Source organism: Rhinoderma darwinii, assembly GCF_050947455.1.
Source record: "Rhinoderma darwinii isolate aRhiDar2 chromosome 2 unlocalized genomic scaffold, aRhiDar2.hap1 SUPER_2_unloc_31, whole genome shotgun sequence".
NCBI lineage: Eukaryota > Metazoa > Chordata > Amphibia > Anura > Rhinodermatidae > Rhinoderma > Rhinoderma darwinii.
Window position 1 is genome coordinate 961,999 of NW_027461698.1, and position 17,584 is coordinate 979,582.

Sequence of the window (17,584 nt, forward strand, 5' to 3'; positions counted from 1 at the left end):
TCTTACTTCTTCTTGAAATGTAGGGACCACAGTACATTCCATCACATCCATCTAGTGTACACAGGTAGGTCCATTGTGACGGGCGGGCGGGCGGGCGGGCTGGCTGCTTTAATGGCTGTTTGCTGTTCCCCTACTCCACTCCACTATTTGACTATGGTGCTGCATCAATCAGTGGCTGGCTCAGGTGCAGCTCTTTAACCTACCTAGGAGGGAGGGCGGAGAGAAGACAAGGAAGGTGAATGAGCTGTTCCAATGTGAAATGCCGGAAACACAGAAACACAGACGACACAAAACAAGAGGTGGCAATGTATTAATTAATTGCATTTAATAAATGAGCTCATTATCACACATGACTGTACAAATGCATTGTCCAACAGGTGTTGAAATAATGGGATTAAAAGGGGAGATCCCATCCGAAAGACAAAAACAATGGCAAACACAAAAAGCACTTTTGGAATCTGATTTTAGTAAACACATAAGGAAAGGGTGCACCGGTCCTGGAAATACTGCAATACCAGGTCAATGCGTGGAGTGGACAGAGCAAGCTCTATTTCCATCTCCCTGTTCTAAAAATCCATTTAATATATGGTCCCCAGATAGGGGACGTATCAGATATTAAACTGATAAGAACAGATACTACACTTGATCTTAGCCAAAAGGCCGAGAAGCGATAACCCGAACGTGCCGCGCGTTTTGCTTCTTTTGCTTGCACCACAATGCAGTGCTGAAAGAGGAGGAATCGACATAAAAACGCCTTCCTGGCAACGCCCAAATGCCCTCCTGCCGTGCAAACACTGGCAGCAGCAGCAGCAGCAGCAGCAGTAAGTGCATGCCCACTGCCACCCCTTCTCCTTTCACACCTTGTATCAGCTTTAATCCAGTCCAGTGCTGCCTGCTGAGCAGCACTGACCAACACTGCCTGGGCCCAGGCTTTTATCTCTGAGGCCCCATTATGATGTCAGAAAGCTGGCTCTGGCTCCTGAGGTCTCCACTATGACACGTGCAAAGTTCCGTCTGAACTTTATATAAGACGGTGCGGCTCAGTCAGTCACTCAGTGTTGCCTGAGAGGGCAACACTGCAACAGCCGGCCCCCAGGCTGTCTTTTTTTTGCACAGCTAGTTGCCTCCAGGAGGCCACAAGAGGGAGACAAGGGACTGCAAAATGGAAAATAGGCATCCACCAACTTTACAGACAACTTGTTCTCCTTGCTCCTACAACCTCCATCCTTGCACAGTTTGTTATTCTTCCAGGTAACATAGTAACAAATCCAAATTGCTGCTCTCTTTGTAGGCAAGCAAGGGTTTGTTGCAACTGCAATTCTTACTTCTTCTTGAAATGTAGGGACCACAGTACATTCCATCACATCCATCTAGTGTACACAGGTAGGTCCATTGTGACGGGCGGGCGGGCGGGCTGGCTGCTTTAATGGCTGTTTGCTGTTCCCCTACTCCACTCCACTATTTGACTATGGTGCTGCATCAATCAGTGGCTGGCTCAGGTGCAGCTCTTTAACCTACCTAGGAGGGAGGGCGGAGAGAAGACAAGGAAGGTGAATGAGCTGTTCCAATGTGAAATGCCGGAAACACAGAAACACAGACGACACAAAACAAGAGGTGGCAATGTATTAATTAATTGCATTTAATAAATTAGCTCATTATCACACATGACTGTACAAATGCATTGTCCAACAGGTGTTGAAATAATGGGATTAAAAGGGGAGATCCCATCCGAAAGACAAAAACAATGGCAAACACAAAAAGCACTTTTGGAATCTGATTTTAGTAAACACATAAGGAAAGGGTGCACCGGTCCTGGAAATACTGCAATACCAGGTCAATGCGTGGAGTGGACAGAGCAAGCTCTATTTCCATCTCCCTGTTCTAAAAATCCATTTAATATATGGTCCCCAGATAGGGGACGTATCAGATATTAAACTGATAAGAACAGATACTACACTTGATCTTAGCCAAAAGGCCGAGAAGCGATAACCCGAACGTGCCGCGCGTTTTGCTTCTTTTGCTTGCACCACAATGCAGTGCTGAAAGAGGAGGAATCGACATAAAAACGCCTTCCTGGCAACGCCCAAATGCCCTCCTGCCGTGCAAACACTGGCAGCAGCAGCAGCAGCAGCAGCAGCAGCAGTAAGTGCATGCCCACTGCCACCCCTTCTCCTTTCACACCTTGTATCAGCTTTAATCCAGTCCAGTGCTGCCTGCTGAGCAGCACTGACCAACACTGCCTGGGCCCAGGCTTTTATCTCTGAGGCCCCATTATGATGTCAGAAAGCTGGCTCTGGCTCCTGAGGTCTCCACTATGACACGTGCAAAGTTCCGTCTGAACTTTATATAAGACGGTGCGGCTCAGTCAGTCACTCAGTGTTGCCTGAGAGGGCAACACTGCAACAGCCGGCCCCCAGGCTGTCTTTTTTTTGCACAGCTAGTTGCCTCCAGGAGGCCACAAGAGGGAGACAAGGGACTGCAAAATGGAAAATAGGCATCCACCAACTTTACAGACAACTTGTTCTCCTTGCTCCTACAACCTCCATCCTTGCACAGTTTGTTATTCTTCCAGGTAACATAGTAACAAATCCAAATTGCTGCTCTCTTTGTAGGCAAGCAAGGGTTTGTTGCAACTGCAATTCTTACTTCTTCTTGAAATGTAGGGACCACAGTACATTCCATCACATCCATCTAGTGTACACAGGTAGGTCCATTGTGACGGGCGGGCGGGCGGGCTGGCTGCTTTAATGGCTGTTTGCTGTTCCCCTACTCCACTCCACTATTTGACTATGGTGCTGCATCAATCAGTGGCTGGCTCAGGTGCAGCTCTTTAACCTACCTAGGAGGGAGGGCGGAGAGAAGACAAGGAAGGTGAATGAGCTGTTCCAATGTGAAATGCCGGAAACACAGAAACACAGACGACACAAAACAAGAGGTGGCAATGTATTAATTAATTGCATTTAATAAATTAGCTCATTATCACACATGACTGTACAAATGCATTGTCCAACAGGTGTTGAAATAATGGGATTAAAAGGGGAGATCCCATCCGAAAGACAAAAACAATGGCAAACACAAAAAGCACTTTTGGAATCTGATTTTAGTAAACACATAAGGAAAGGGTGCACCGGTCCTGGAAATATTGCAATACCAGGTCAATGCGTGGAGTGGACAGAGCAAGCTCTATTTCCATCTCCCTGTTCTAAAAATCCATTTAATATATGGTCCCCAGATAGGGGACGTATCAGATATTAAACTGATAAGAACAGATACTACACTTGATCTTAGCCAAAAAGGCCGAGAAGCGATAACCCGAACGTGCCGCGCTTTTTGCTTCTTTTGCTTGCACCACAATGCAGTGCTGAAAGAGGAGGAATCGACATAAAAACGCCTTCCTGGCAACGCCCAAATGCCCTCCTGCCGTGCAAACACTGGCAGCAGCAGCAGCAGTAAGTGCATGCCCACTGCCACCCCTTCTCCTTTCACACCTTGTATCAGCTTTAATCCAGTCCAGTGCTGCCTGCTGAGCAGCACTGACCAACACTGCCTGGGCCCAGGCTTTTATCTCTGAGGCCCCATTATGATGTCAGAAAGCTGGCTCTGGCTCCTGAGGTCTCCACTATGACACGTGCAAAGTTCCGTCTGAATTTTATATAAGACGGTGCGGCTCAGTCAGTCACTCAGTGTTGCCTGAGAGGGCAACACTGCAACAGCCGGCCCCCAGGCTGTCTTTTTTTTGCACAGCTAGTTGCCTCCAGGAGGCCACAAGAGGGAGACAAGGGACTGCAAAATGGAAAATAGGCATCCACCAACTTTACAGACAACTTGTTCTCCTTGCTCCTACAACCTCCATCCTTGCACAGTTTGTTATTCTTCCAGGTAACATAGTAACAAATCCAAATTGCTGCTCTCTTTGTAGGCAAGCAAGGGTTTGTTGCAACTGCAATTCTTACTTCTTCTTGAAATGTAGGGACCACAGTACATTCCATCACATCCATCTAGTGTACACAGGTAGGTCCATTGTGACGGGCGGGCGGGCGGGCTGGCTGCTTTAATGGCTGTTTGCTGTTCCCCTACTCCACTCCACTATTTGACTATGGTGCTGCATCAATCAGTGGCTGGCTCAGGTGCAGCTCTTTAACCTACCTAGGAGGGAGGGCGGAGAGAAGACAAGGAAGGTGAATGAGCTGTTCCAATGTGAAATGCCGGAAACACAGAAACACAGACGACACAAAACAAGAGGTGGCAATGTATTAATTAATTGCATTTAATAAATTAGCTCATTATCACACATGACTGTACAAATGCATTGTCCAACAGGTGTTGAAATAATGGGATTAAAAGGGGAGATCCCATCCGAAAGACAAAAACAATGGCAAACACAAAAAGCACTTTTGGAATCTGATTTTAGTAAACACATAAGGAAAGGGTGCACCGGTCCTGGAAATACTGCAATACCAGGTCAATGCGTGGAGTGGACAGAGCAAGCTCTATTTCCATCTCCCTGTTCTAAAAATCCATTTAATATATGGTCCCCAGATAGGGGACGTATCAGATATTAAACTGATAAGAACAGATACTACACTTGATCTTAGCCAAAAGGCCGAGAAGCGATAACCCGAACGTGCCGCGCGTTTTGCTTCTTTTGCTTGCACCACAATGCAGTGCTGAAAGAGGAGGAATCGACATAAAAACGCCTTCCTGGCAACGCCCAAATGCCCTCCTGCCGTGCAAACACTGGCAGCAGCAGCAGCAGCAGCAGCAGCAGCAGTAAGTGCATGCCCACTGCCACCCCTTCTCCTTTCACACCTTGTATCAGCTTTAATCCAGTCCAGTGCTGCCTGCTGAGCAGCACTGACCAACACTGCCTGGGCCCAGGCTTTTATCTCTGAGGCCCCATTATGATGTCAGAAAGCTGGCTCTGGCTCCTGAGGTCTCCACTATGACACGTGCAAAGTTCCGTCTGAACTTTATATAAGACGGTGCGGCTCAGTCAGTCACTCAGTGTTGCCTGAGAGGGCAACACTGCAACAGCCGGCCCCCAGGCTGTCTTTTTTTTGCACAGCTAGTTGCCTCCAGGAGGCCACAAGAGGGAGACAAGGGACTGCAAAATGGAAAATAGGCATCCACCAACTTTACAGACAACTTGTTCTCCTTGCTCCTACAACCTCCATCCTTGCACAGTTTGTTATTCTTCCAGGTAACATAGTAACAAATCCAAATTGCTGCTCTCTTTGTAGGCAAGCAAGGGTTTGTTGCAACTGCAATTCTTACTTCTTCTTGAAATGTAGGGACCACAGTACATTCCATCACATCCATCTAGTGTACACAGGTAGGTCCATTGTGACGGGCGGGCGGGCGGGCGGGCGGGCTGGCTGCTTTAATGGCTGTTTGCTGTTCCCCTACTCCACTATTTGACTATGGTGCTGCATCAATCAGTGGCTGGCTCAGGTGCAGCTCTTTAACCTACCTAGGAGGGAGGGCGGAGAGAAGACAAGGAAGGTGAATGAGCTGTTCCAATGTGAAATGCCGGAAACACAGAAACACAGACGACACAAAACAAGAGGTGGCAATGTATTAATTAATTGCATTTAATAAATTAGCTCATTATCACACATGACTGTACAAATGCATTGTCCAACAGGTGTTGAAATAATGGGATTAAAAGGGGAGATCCCATCCGAAAGACAAAAACAATGGCAAACACAAAAAGCACTTTTGGAATCTGATTTTAGTAAACACATAAGGAAAGGGTGCACCGGTCCTGGAAATACTGCAATACCAGGTCAATGCGTGGAGTGGACAGAGCAAGCTCTATTTCCATCTCCCTGTTCTAAAAATCCATTTAATATATGGTCCCCAGATAGGGGACGTATCAGATATTAAACTGATAAGAACAGATACTACACTTGATCTTAGCCAAAAGGCCGAGAAGCGATAACCCGAACGTGCCGCGCGTTTTGCTTCTTTTGCTTGCACCACAATGCAGTGCTGAAAGAGGAGGAATCGACATAAAAACGCCTTCCTGGCAACGCCCAAATGCCCTCCTGCCGTGCAAACACTGGCAGCAGCAGCAGCAGCAGCAGCAGCAGCAGTAAGTGCATGCCCACTGCCACCCCTTCTCCTTTCACACCTTGTATCAGCTTTAATCCAGTCCAGTGCTGCCTGCTGAGCAGCACTGACCAACACTGCCTGGGCCCAGGCTTTTATCTCTGAGGCCCCATTATGATGTCAGAAAGCTGGCTCTGGCTCCTGAGGTCTCCACTATGACACGTGCAAAGTTCCGTCTGAACTTTATATAAGACGGTGCGGCTCAGTCAGTCACTCAGTGTTGCCTGAGAGGGCAACACTGCAACAGCCGGCCCCCAGGCTGTCTTTTTTTTGCACAGCTAGTTGCCTCCAGGAGGCCACAAGAGGGAGACAAGGGACTGCAAAATGGAAAAAAAGCATCCACCAACTTTACAGACAACTTGTTCTCCTTGCTCCTACAACCTCCATCCTTGCACAGTTTGTTATTCTTCCAGGTAACATAGTAACAAATCCAAATTGCTGCTCTCTTTGTAGGCAAGCAAGGGTTTGTTGCAACTGCAATTCTTACTTCTTCTTGAAATGTAGGGACCACAGTACATTCCATCACATCCATCTAGTGTACACAGGTAGGTCCATTGTGACGGGCGGGCGGGCGGGCGGGCTGGCTGCTTTAATGGCTGTTTGCTGTTCCCCTACTCCACTCCACTATTTGACTATGGTGCTGCATCAATCAGTGGCTGGCTCAGGTGCAGCTCTTTAACCTACCTAGGAGGGAGGGCGGAGAGAAGACAAGGAAGGTGAATGAGCTGTTCCAATGTGAAATGCCGGAAACACAGAAACACAGACGACACAAAACAAGAGGTGGCAATGTATTAATTAATTGCATTTAATAAATTAGCTCATTATCACACATGACTGTACAAATGCATTGTCCAACAGGTGTTGAAATAATGGGATTAAAAGGGGAGATCCCATCCGAAAGACAAAAACAATGGCAAACACAAAAAGCACTTTTGGAATCTGATTTTAGTAAACACATAAGGAAAGGGTGCACCGGTCCTGGAAATACTGCAATACCAGGTCAATGCGTGGAGTGGACAGAGCAAGCTCTATTTCCATCTCCCTGTTCTAAAAATCCATTTAATATATGGTCCCCATTTAGGGGACGTATCAGATATTAAACTGATAAGAACAGATACTACACTTGATCTTAGCCAAAAGGCCGAGAAGCGATAACCCGAACGTGCCGCGCGTTTTGCTTCTTTTGCTTGCACCACAATGCAGTGCTGAAAGAGGAGGAATCGACATAAAAACGCCTTCCTGGCAACGCCCAAATGCCCTCCTGCCGTGCAAACACTGGCAGCAGCAGCAGCAGCAGCAGTAAGTGCATGCCCACTGCCACCCCTTCTCCTTTCACACCTTGTATCAGCTTTAATCCAGTCCAGTGCTGCCTGCTGAGCAGCACTGACCAACACTGCCTGGGCCCAGGCTTTTATCTCTGAGGCCCCATTATGATGTCAGAAAGCTGGCTCTGGCTCCTGAGGTCTCCACTATGACACGTGCAAAGTTCCGTCTGAACTTTATATAAGACGGTGCGGCTCAGTCAGTCACTCAGTGTTGCCTGAGAGGGCAACACTGCAACAGCCGGCCCCCAGGCTGTCTTTTTTTTGCACAGCTAGTTGCCTCCAGGAGGCCACAAGAGGGAGACAAGGGACTGCAAAATGGAAAATAGGCATCCACCAACTTTACAGACAACTTGTTCTCCTTGCTCCTACAACCTCCATCCTTGCACAGTTTGTTATTAACCAGGTAACATAGTAACAAATCCAAATTGCTGCTCTCTTTGTAGGCAAGCAAGGGTTTGTTGCAACTGCAATTCTTACTTCTTCTTGAAATGTAGGGACCACAGTACATTCCATCACATCCATCTAGTGTACACAGGTAGGTCCATTGTGACGGGCGGGCGGGCGGGCGGGCTGGCTGCTTTAATGGCTGTTTGCTGTTCCCCTACTCCACTCCACTATTTGACTATGGTGCTGCATCAATCAGTGGCTGGCTCAGTTGCAGCTCTTTAACCTACCTAGGAGGGAGGGCTGAGAGAAGACAAGGAAGGTGAATGAGCTGTTCCAATGTGAAATTCCGGAAACACAGAAACACAGACGACACAAAACAAGAGGTGGCAATGTATTAATTAATTGCATTTAATAAATTAGCTCATTATCACACATGACTGTACAAATGCATTGTCCAACAGGTGTTGAAATAATGGGATTAAAAGGGGAGATCCCATCCGAAAGACAAAAACAATGGCAAACACAAAAAGCACTTTTGGAATCTGATTTTAGTAAACACATAAGGAAAGGGTGCACCGGTCCTGGAAATACTGCAATACCAGGTCAATGCGTGGAGTGGACAGAGCAAGCTCTATTTCCATCTCCCTGTTCTAAAAATCCATTTAATATATGGTCCCCAGATAGGGGACGTATCAGATATTAAACTGATAAAAACAGATACTACACTTGATCTTAGCCAAAAGGCCGAGAAGCGATAACCCGAACGGGCCGCGCGTTGACCGAGCCTGCCCAATACTGCTGTTCACCCCTTGCAGCGATTCAGCCTACTCCTAGGCAATTCCATGGGGCCCTGCAGGCTCACACACACTCACAGCTACTAAGCGGGAGGTGAATAAAGGCCGGAGAGGAAGCAAGACAGGATTTGCTTCTTTTGCTTGCACCACAATGCAGTGCTGAAAGAGGAGGAATCGACATAAAAACGCCTTCCTGGCAACGCCCAAACGCCCTCCTGCCGTGCAAACACTGGCAGCAGCAGCAGCAGCAGCAGCAGTAAGTGCATGCCCACTGCCACCCCTTCTCCTTTCACACCTTGTATCAGCTTTAATCCAGTCCAGTGCTGCCTGCTGAGCAGCACTGACCAACACTGCCTGGGCCCAGGCTTTTATCTCTGAGGCCCCATTATGATGTCAGAAAGCTGGCTCTGGCTCCTGAGGTCTCCACTATGACACGTGCAAAGTTCCGTCTGAACTTTATATAAGACGGTGCGGCTCAGTCAGTCACTCAGTGTTGCCTGAGAGGGCAACACTGCAACAGCCGGCCCCCAGGCTGTCTTTTTTTTGCACAGCTAGTTGCCTCCAGGAGGCCACAAGAGGGAGACAAGGGACTGCAAAATGGAAAATAGGCATCCACCAACTTTACAGACAACTTGTTCTCCTTGCTCCTACAACCTCCATCCTTGCACAGTTTGTTATTCTTCCAGGTAACATAGTAACAAATCCAAATTGCTGCTCTCTTTGTAGGCAAGCAAGGGTTTGTTGCAACTGCAATTCTTACTTCTTCTTGAAATGTAGGGACCACAGTACATTCCATCACATCCATCTAGTGTACACAGGTAGGTCCATTGTGACGGGCGGGCGGGCGGGCTGGCTGCTTTAATGGCTGTTTGCTGTTCCCCTACTCCACTCCACTATTTGACTATGGTGCTGCATCAATCAGTTGCTGGCTCAGGTGCAGCTCTTTAACCTACCTAGGAGGGAGGGCGGAGAGAAGACAAGGAAGGTGAATGAGCTGTTCCAATGTGAAATGCCGGAAACACAGAAACACAGACGACACAAAACAAGAGGTGGCAATGTATTAATTAATTGCATTTAATAAATTAGCTCATTATCACACATGACTGTACAAATGCATTGTCCAACAGGTGTTGAAATAATGGGATTAAAAGGGGAGATCCCATCCGAAAGACAAAAACAATGGCAAACACAAAAAGCACTTTTGGAATCTGATTTTAGTAAACACATAAGGAAAGGGTGCACCGGTCCTGGAAATACTGCAATACCAGGTCAATGCGTGGAGTGGACAGAGCAAGCTCTATTTCCATCTCCCTGTTCTAAAAATCCATTTAATATATGGTCCCCAGATAGGGGACGTATCAGATATTAAACTGATAAGAACAGATACTACACTTGATCTTAGCCAAAAGGCCGAGAAGCGATAACACGAACGTGCCGCGCGTTTTGCTTCTTTTGCTTGCACCACAATGCAGTGCTGAAAGAGGAGGAATCGACATAAAAACGCCTTCCTGGCAACGCCCAAATGCCCTCCTGCCGTGCAAACACTGGCAGCAGCAGCAGCAGCAGTAAGTGCATGCCCACTGCCACCCCTTCTCCTTTCATACCTTGTATCAGCTTTAATCCAGTCCAGTGCTGCCTGCTGAGCAGCACTGACCAACACTGCCTGGGCCCAGGCTTTTATCTCTGAGGCCCCATTATGATGTCAGAAAGCTGGCTCTGGCTCCTGAGGTCTCCACTATGACACGTGCAAAGTTCCGTCTGAACTTTATATAAGACGGTGCGGCTCAGTCAGTCACTCAGTGTTGCCTGAGAGGGCAACACTGCAACAGCCGGCCCCCAGGCTGTCTTTTTTTTGCACAGCTAGTTGCCTCCAGGAGGCCACAAGAGGGAGACAAGGGACTGCAAAATGGAAAATAGGCATCCACCAACTTTACAGACAACTTGTTCTCCTTGCTCCTACAACCTCCATCCTTGCACAGTTTGTTATTAACCAGGTAACATAGTAACAAATCCAAATTGCTGCTCTCTTTGTAGGCAAGCAAGGGTTTGTTGCAACTGCAATTCTTACTTCTTCTTGAAATGTAGGGACCACAGTACATTCCATCACATCCATCTAGTGTACACAGGTAGGTCCATTGTGACGGGCGGGCGGGCTGGCTGCTTTAATGGCTGTTTGCTGTTCCCCTACTCCACTCCACTATTTGACTATGGTGCTGCATCAATCAGTGGCTGGCTCAGTTGCAGCTCTTTAACCTACCTAGGAGGGAGGGCTGAGAGAAGACAAGGAAGGTGAATGAGCTGTTCCAATGTGAAATTCCGGAAACACAGAAACACAGACGACACAAAACAGGAGGTGGCAATGTATTAATTAATTGCATTTAATAAATTAGCTCATTATCACACATGACTGTACAAATGCATTGTCCAACAGGTGTTGAAATAATGGGATTAAAAGGGGAGATCCCATCCGAAAGACAAAAACAATGGCAAACACAAAAAGCACTTTTGGAATCTGATTTTAGTAAACACATAAGGAAAGGGTGCACCAGTCCTGGAAATACTGCAATACCAGGTCAATGCGTGGAGTGGACAGAGCAAGCTCTATTTCCATCTCCCTGTTCTAAAAATCCATTTAATATATGGTCCCCAGATAGGGGACGTATCAGATATTAAACTGATAAGAACAGATACTACACTTGATCTTAGCCAAAAGGCCGAGAAGCGATAACACGAACGTGCCGCGCGTTTTGCTTCTTTTGCTTGCACCACAATGCAGTGCTGAAAGAGGAGGAATCGACATAAAAACGCCTTCCTGGCAACGCCCAAATGCCCTCCTGCCGTGCAAACACTGGCAGCAGCAGCAGCAGCAGCAGCAGCAGTAAGTGCATGCCCACTGCCACCCCTTCTCCTTTCACACCTTGTATCAGCTTTAATCCAGTCCAGTGCTGCCTGCTGAGCAGCACTGACCAACACTGCCTGGGCCCAGGCTTTTATCTCTGAGGCCCCATTATGATGTCAGAAAGCTGGCTCTGGCTCCTGAGGTCTCCACTATGACACGTGCAAAGTTCCGTCTGAACTTTATATAAGACGCTGCGGCTCAGTCAGTCACTCAGTGTTGCCTGAGAGGGCAACACTGGAACAGCCGGCCCCCAGGCTGTCTTTTTTTTGCACAGCTAGTTGCCTCCAGGAGGCCACAAGAGGGAGACAAGGGACTGCAAAATGGAAAATAGGCATCCACCAACTTTACAGACAACTTGTTCTCCTTGCTCCTACAACCTCCATCCTTGCACAGTTTGTTATTCTTCCAGGTAACATAGTAACAAATCCAAATTGCTGCTCTCTTTGTAGGCAAGCAAGGGTTTGTTGCAACTGCAATTCTTACTTCTTCTTGAAATGTAGGGACCACAGTACATTCCATCATATCCATCTAGTGTACACAGGTAGGTCCATTGTGACGGGCGGGCGGGCGGGCTGGCTGCTTTAATGGCTGTTTGCTGTTCCCCTACTCCACTCCACTATTTGACTATGGTGCTGCATCAATCAGTGGCTGGCTCAGGTGCAGCTCTTTAACCTACCTAGGAGGGAGGGCGGAGAGAAGACAAGGAAGGTGAATGAGCTGTTCCAATGTGAAATGCCGGAAACACAGAAACACAGACGACACAAAACAAGAGGTGGCAATGTATTAATTAATTGCATTTAATAAATTAGCTCATTATCACACATGACTGTACAAATGCATTGTCCAACAGGTGTTGAAATAATGGGATTAAAAGGGGAGATCCCATCCGAAAGACAAAAACAATGGCAAACACAAAAAGCACTTTTGGAATCTGATTATAGTAAACACATAAGGAAAGGGTGCACCGGTCCTGGAAATACTGCAATACCAGGTCAATGCGTGGAGTGGACAGAGCAAGCTCTATTTCCATCTCCCTGTTCTAAAAATCCATTTAATATATGGTCCCCAGATAGGGGACGTATCAGATATTAAACTGATAAGAACAGATACTACACTTGATCTTAGCCAAAAGGCCGAGAAGCGATAACCCGAACGGGCCGCGCGTTGACCGAGCCTGCCCAATACTGCTGTTCACCCCTTGCAGCGATTCAGCCTACTCCTAGGCAATTCCATGGGGCCCTGCAGGCTCACACACACTCACAGCTACTAAGCGGGAGGTGAATAAAGGCCGGAGAGGAAGCAAGACAGGATTTGCTTCTTTTGCTTGCACCACAATGCAGTGCCGAAAGAGGAGGAATCGACATAAAAACGCCTTCCTGGCAACGCCCAAATGCCCTCCTGCCGTGCAAACACTGGCAGCAGCAGCAGCAGCAGCAGCAGCAGTAAGTGCATGCCCACTGCCACCCCTTCTCCTTTCACACCTTGTATCAGCTTTAATCCAGTCCAGTGCTGCCTGCTGAGCAGCACTGACCAACACTGCCTGGGCCCAGGCTTTTATCTCTGAGGCCCCATTATGATGTCAGAAAGCTGGCTCTGGCTCCTGAGGTCTCCACTATGACACGTGCAAAGTTCCGTCTGAACTTTATATAAGACGGTGCGGCTCAGTCAGTCACTCAGTGTTGCCTGAGAGGGCAACACTGCAACAGCCGGCCCCCAGGCTGTCTTTTTTTTGCACAGCTAGTTGCCTCCAGGAGGCCACAAGAGGGAGACAAGGGACTGCAAAATGGAAAATAGGCATCCACCAACTTTACAGACAACTTGTTCTCCTTGCTCCTACAACCTCCATCCTTGCACAGTTTGTTATTCTTCCAGGTAACATAGTAACAAATCCAAATTGCTGCTCTCTTTGTAGGCAAGCAAGGGTTTGTTGCAACTGCAATTCTTACTTCTTCTTGAAATGTAGGGACCACAGTACATTCCATCACATCCATCTAGTGTACACAGGTAGGTCCATTGTGACGGGCGGGCGGGCGGGCGGGCTGGCTGCTTTAATGGCTGTTTGCTGTTCCCCTACTCCACTCCACTATTTGACTATGGTGCTGCATCAATCAGTGGCTGGCTCAGGTGCAGCTCTTTAACCTACCTAGGAGGGAGGGCGGAGAGAAGACAAGGAAGGTGAATGAGCTGTTCCAATGAGAAATGCCGGAAACACAGAATCACAGACGACACAAAACAAGAGGTGGCAATGTATTAATTAATTGCATTTAATAAATTAGCTCATTATCACACATGACTGTACAAATGCATTGTCCAACAGGTGTTGAAATAATGGGATTAAAAGGGGAGATCCCATCCGAAAGACAAAAACAATGGCAAACACAAAAAGCACTTTTGGAATCTGATTTTAGTAAACACATAAGGAAAGGGTGCACCGGTCCTGGAAATACTGCAATACCAGGTCAATGCGTGGAGTGGACAGAGCAAGCTCTATTTCCATCTCCCTGTTCTAAAAATCCATTTAATATATGGTCCCCAGATAGGGGACGTATCAGATATTAAACTGATAAGAACAGATACTACACTTGATCTTAGCCAAAAGGCCGAGAAGCGATAACCCGAACGTGCCGCGCGTTTTGCTTATTTTGCTTGCACCACAATGCAGTGCTGAAAGAGGAGGAATCGACATAAAAACGCCTTCCTGGCAACGCCCAAATGCCCTCCTGCCGTGCAAACACTGGCAGCAGCAGCAGCAGCAGCAGTAAGTGCATGCCCACTGCCACCCCTTCTCCTTTCACACCTTGTATCAGCTTTAATCCAGTCCAGTGCTGCCTGCTGAGCAGCACTGACCAACACTGCCTGGGCCCAGGCTTTTATCTCTGAGGCCCCATTATGATGTCAGAAAGCTGGCTCTGGCTCCTGAGGTCTCCACTATGACACGTGCAAAGTTCCGTCTGAACTTTATATAAGACGGTGCGGCTCAGTCAGTCACTCAGTGTTGCCTGAGAGGGCAACACTGCAACAGCCGGCCCCCAGGCTGTCTTTTTTTTGCACAGCTAGTTGCCTCCAGGAGGCCACAAGAGGGAGACAAGGGACTGCAAAATGGAAAATAGGCATCCACCAACTTTACAGACAACTTGTTCTCCTTGCTCCTACAACCTCCATCCTTGCACAGTTTGTTATTCTTCCAGGTAACATAGTAACAAATCCAAATTGCTGCTCTCTTTGTAGGCAAGCAAGGGTTTGTTGCAACTGCAATTCTTACTTCTTCTTAAAATGTAGGGACCACAGTACATTCCATCACATCCATCTAGTGTACACAGGTAGGTCCATTGTGACGGGCGGGCGGGCGGGCTGGCTGCTTTAATGGCTGTTTGCTGTTCCCCTACTCCACTCCACTATTTGACTATGGTGCTGCATCAATCAGTGGCTGGCTCAGGTGCAGCTCTTTAACCTACCTAGGAGGGAGGGCGGAGAGAAGACAAGGAAGGTGAATGAGCTGTTCCAATGTGAAATGCCGGAAACACAGAAACACAGACGACACAAAACAAGAGGTGGCAATGTATTAATTAATTGCATTTAATAAATTAGCTCATTATCACACATGACTGTACAAATGCATTGTCCAACAGGTGTTGAAATAATGGGATTAAAAGGGGAGATCCCATCCGAAAGACAAAAACAATGGCAAACACAAAAAGCACTTTTGGAATCTGATTTTAGTAAACACATAAGGAAAGGGTGCACCGGTCCTGGAAATACTGCAATACCAGGTCAATGCGTGGAGTGGACAGAGCAAGCTCTATTTCCATCTCCCTGTTCTAAAAATCCATTTAATATATGGTCCCCAGATAGGGGACGTATCAGATATTAAACTGATAAGAACAGATACTACACTTGATCTTAGCCAAAAGGCCGAGAAGCGATAACCCGAACGTGCCGCGCGTTTTGCTTCTTTTGCTTGCACCACAATGCAGTGCTGAAAGAGGAGGAATCGACATAAAAACGCCTTCCTGGCAACGCCCAAATGCCCTCCTGCCGTGCAAACACTGGCAGCAGCAGCAGCAGCAGCAGCAGCAGCAGTAAGTGCATGCCCACTGCCACTCCTTCTCCTTTCACACCTTGTATCAGCTTTAATCCAGTCCAGTGCTGCCTGCTGAGCAGCACTGACCAACACTGCCTGGGCCCAGGCTTTTATCTCTGAGGCCCCATTATGATGTCAGAAAGCTGGCTCTGGCTCCTGAGGTCTCCACTATGACACGTGCAAAGTTCCGTCTGAACTTTATATAAGACGGTGCGGCTCAGTCAGTCACTCAGTGTTGCCTGAGAGGGCAACACTGCAACAGCCGGCCCCCAGGCTGTCTTTTTTTTGCACAGCTAGTTGCCTCCAGGAGGCCACAAGAGGGAGACAAGGGACTGCAAAATGGAAAATAGGCATCCACCAACTTTACAGACAACTTGTTCTCCTTGCTCCTACAACCTCCATCCTTGCACAGTTTGTTATTCTTCCAGGTAACATAGTAACAAATCCAAATTGCTGCTCTCTTTGTAGGCAAGCAAGGGTTTGTTGCAACTGCAATTCTTACTTCTTCTTGAAATGTAGGGACCACAGTACATTCCATCACATCCATCTAGTGTACACAGGTAGGTCCATTGTGACGGGCGGGCGGGCGGGCGGGCGGGCTGGCTGCTTTAATGGCTGTTTGCTGTTCCCCTACTCCACTCCACTATTTGACTATGGTGCTGCATCAATCAGTGGCTGGCTCAGGTGCAGCTCTTTAACCTACCTAGGAGGGAGGGCGGAGAGAAGACAAGGAAGGTGAATGAGCTGTTCCAATGTGAAATGCCGGAAACACAGAAACACAGACGACACAAAACAAGAGGTGGCAATGTATTAATTAATTGCATTTAATAAATTAGCTCATTATCACACATGACTGTACAAATGCATTGTCCAACAGGTGTTGAAATAATGGGATTAAAAGGGGAGATCCCATCCGAAAGACAAAAACAATGGCAAACACAAAAAGCACTTTTGGAATCTGATTTTAGTAAACACATAAGGAAAGGGTGCACCGGTCCTGGAAATACTGCAATACCAGGTCAATGCGTGGAGTGGACAGAGCAAGCTCTATTTCCATCTCCCTGTTCTAAAAATCCATTTAATATATGGTCCCCAGATAGGGGACGTATCAGATATTAAACTGATAAGAACAGATACTACACTTGATCTTAGCCAAAAGGCCGAGAAGCGATAACCCGAACGTGCCGCGCGTTTTGCTTCTTTTGCTTGCACCACAATGCAGTGCTGAAAGAGGAGGAATCGACATAAAAACGCCTTTCTGGCAACGCCCAAATGCCCTCCTGCCGTGCAAACACTGGCAGCAGCAGCAGCAGCAGCAGCAGTAAGTGCATGCCCACTGCCACCCCTTCTCCTTTCACACCTTGTATCAGCTTTAATCCAGTCCAGTGCTGCCTGCTGAGCAGCACTGACCAACACTGCCTGGGCCCAGGCTTTTATCTCTGAGGCCCCATTATGATGTCAGAAAGCTGGCTCTGGCTCCTGAGGTCTCCACTATGACACGTGCAAAGTTCCGTCTGAACTTTATATAAGACGGTGCGGCTCAGTCAGTCACTCAGTGTTGCCTGAGAGGGCAACACTGCAACAGCCGGCCCCCAGGCTGTCTTTTTTTTGCACAGCTAGTTGCCTCCAGGAGGCCACAAGAGGGAGACAAGGGACTGCAAAATGGAAAATAGGCATCCACCAACTTTACAGACAACTTGTTCTCCTTGCTCCTACAACCTCCATCCTTGCACAGTTTGTTATTCTTCCAGGTAACATAGTAACAAATCCAAATTGCTGCTCTCTTTGTAGGCAAGCAAGGGTTTGTTGCAACTGCAATTCTTACTTCTTCTTGAAATGTAGGGACCACAGTACATTCCATCACATCCATCTAGTGTACACAGGTAGGTCCATTGTGACGGGCGGGCGGGCGGGCGGGCGGGCTGGCTGCTTTAATAGCTGTTTGCTGTTCCCCTACTCCACTCCACTATTTGACTATGGTGCTGCA

At 47.6% G+C, this 17,584-nt stretch overlaps 13 non-coding genes across 13 annotated transcripts; all 13 read right to left on the bottom strand.

Moving 5' to 3' along the window:
- Positions 1 to 481: 481 nt before the first annotated feature.
- Positions 482 to 672, bottom strand: LOC142677330 (U2 spliceosomal RNA). Its single transcript, XR_012852360.1, has one exon. It is a non-coding gene; the product is annotated as a U2 spliceosomal RNA (small nuclear RNA).
- Positions 673 to 1,796: 1,124 nt separating this feature from the next.
- Positions 1,797 to 1,987, bottom strand: LOC142677331 (U2 spliceosomal RNA). Its single transcript, XR_012852361.1, has one exon. It is a non-coding gene; the product is annotated as a U2 spliceosomal RNA (small nuclear RNA).
- Positions 1,988 to 3,117: 1,130 nt separating this feature from the next.
- Positions 3,118 to 3,309, bottom strand: LOC142677483 (U2 spliceosomal RNA). The gene has a single exon (XR_012852498.1). It is a non-coding gene; the product is annotated as a U2 spliceosomal RNA (small nuclear RNA).
- A 1,115-nt stretch (positions 3,310 to 4,424) lies between these two features.
- On the bottom strand, positions 4,425 to 4,615 carry LOC142677332 (U2 spliceosomal RNA). The gene has a single exon (XR_012852362.1). It is a non-coding gene; the product is annotated as a U2 spliceosomal RNA (small nuclear RNA).
- A 1,133-nt stretch (positions 4,616 to 5,748) lies between these two features.
- LOC142677333 (U2 spliceosomal RNA) lies at positions 5,749 to 5,939 on the bottom strand. Its single transcript, XR_012852363.1, has one exon. It is a non-coding gene; the product is annotated as a U2 spliceosomal RNA (small nuclear RNA).
- A 1,134-nt stretch (positions 5,940 to 7,073) lies between these two features.
- On the bottom strand, positions 7,074 to 7,264 carry LOC142677390 (U2 spliceosomal RNA). Its single transcript, XR_012852415.1, has one exon. It is a non-coding gene; the product is annotated as a U2 spliceosomal RNA (small nuclear RNA).
- Positions 7,265 to 8,388: 1,124 nt separating this feature from the next.
- LOC142677467 (U2 spliceosomal RNA) lies at positions 8,389 to 8,579 on the bottom strand. The gene has a single exon (XR_012852484.1). It is a non-coding gene; the product is annotated as a U2 spliceosomal RNA (small nuclear RNA).
- A 1,269-nt stretch (positions 8,580 to 9,848) lies between these two features.
- Positions 9,849 to 10,039, bottom strand: LOC142677334 (U2 spliceosomal RNA). The gene has a single exon (XR_012852364.1). It is a non-coding gene; the product is annotated as a U2 spliceosomal RNA (small nuclear RNA).
- Positions 10,040 to 11,152: 1,113 nt separating this feature from the next.
- On the bottom strand, positions 11,153 to 11,343 carry LOC142677409 (U2 spliceosomal RNA). Its single transcript, XR_012852432.1, has one exon. It is a non-coding gene; the product is annotated as a U2 spliceosomal RNA (small nuclear RNA).
- A 1,127-nt stretch (positions 11,344 to 12,470) lies between these two features.
- Positions 12,471 to 12,661, bottom strand: LOC142677335 (U2 spliceosomal RNA). The gene has a single exon (XR_012852365.1). It is a non-coding gene; the product is annotated as a U2 spliceosomal RNA (small nuclear RNA).
- Positions 12,662 to 13,937: 1,276 nt separating this feature from the next.
- LOC142677336 (U2 spliceosomal RNA) lies at positions 13,938 to 14,128 on the bottom strand. Its single transcript, XR_012852366.1, has one exon. It is a non-coding gene; the product is annotated as a U2 spliceosomal RNA (small nuclear RNA).
- Positions 14,129 to 15,249: 1,121 nt separating this feature from the next.
- On the bottom strand, positions 15,250 to 15,440 carry LOC142677339 (U2 spliceosomal RNA). Its single transcript, XR_012852368.1, has one exon. It is a non-coding gene; the product is annotated as a U2 spliceosomal RNA (small nuclear RNA).
- A 1,138-nt stretch (positions 15,441 to 16,578) lies between these two features.
- On the bottom strand, positions 16,579 to 16,769 carry LOC142677340 (U2 spliceosomal RNA). The gene has a single exon (XR_012852369.1). It is a non-coding gene; the product is annotated as a U2 spliceosomal RNA (small nuclear RNA).
- Between the last annotated feature and the right edge of the window lie 815 nt (positions 16,770 to 17,584).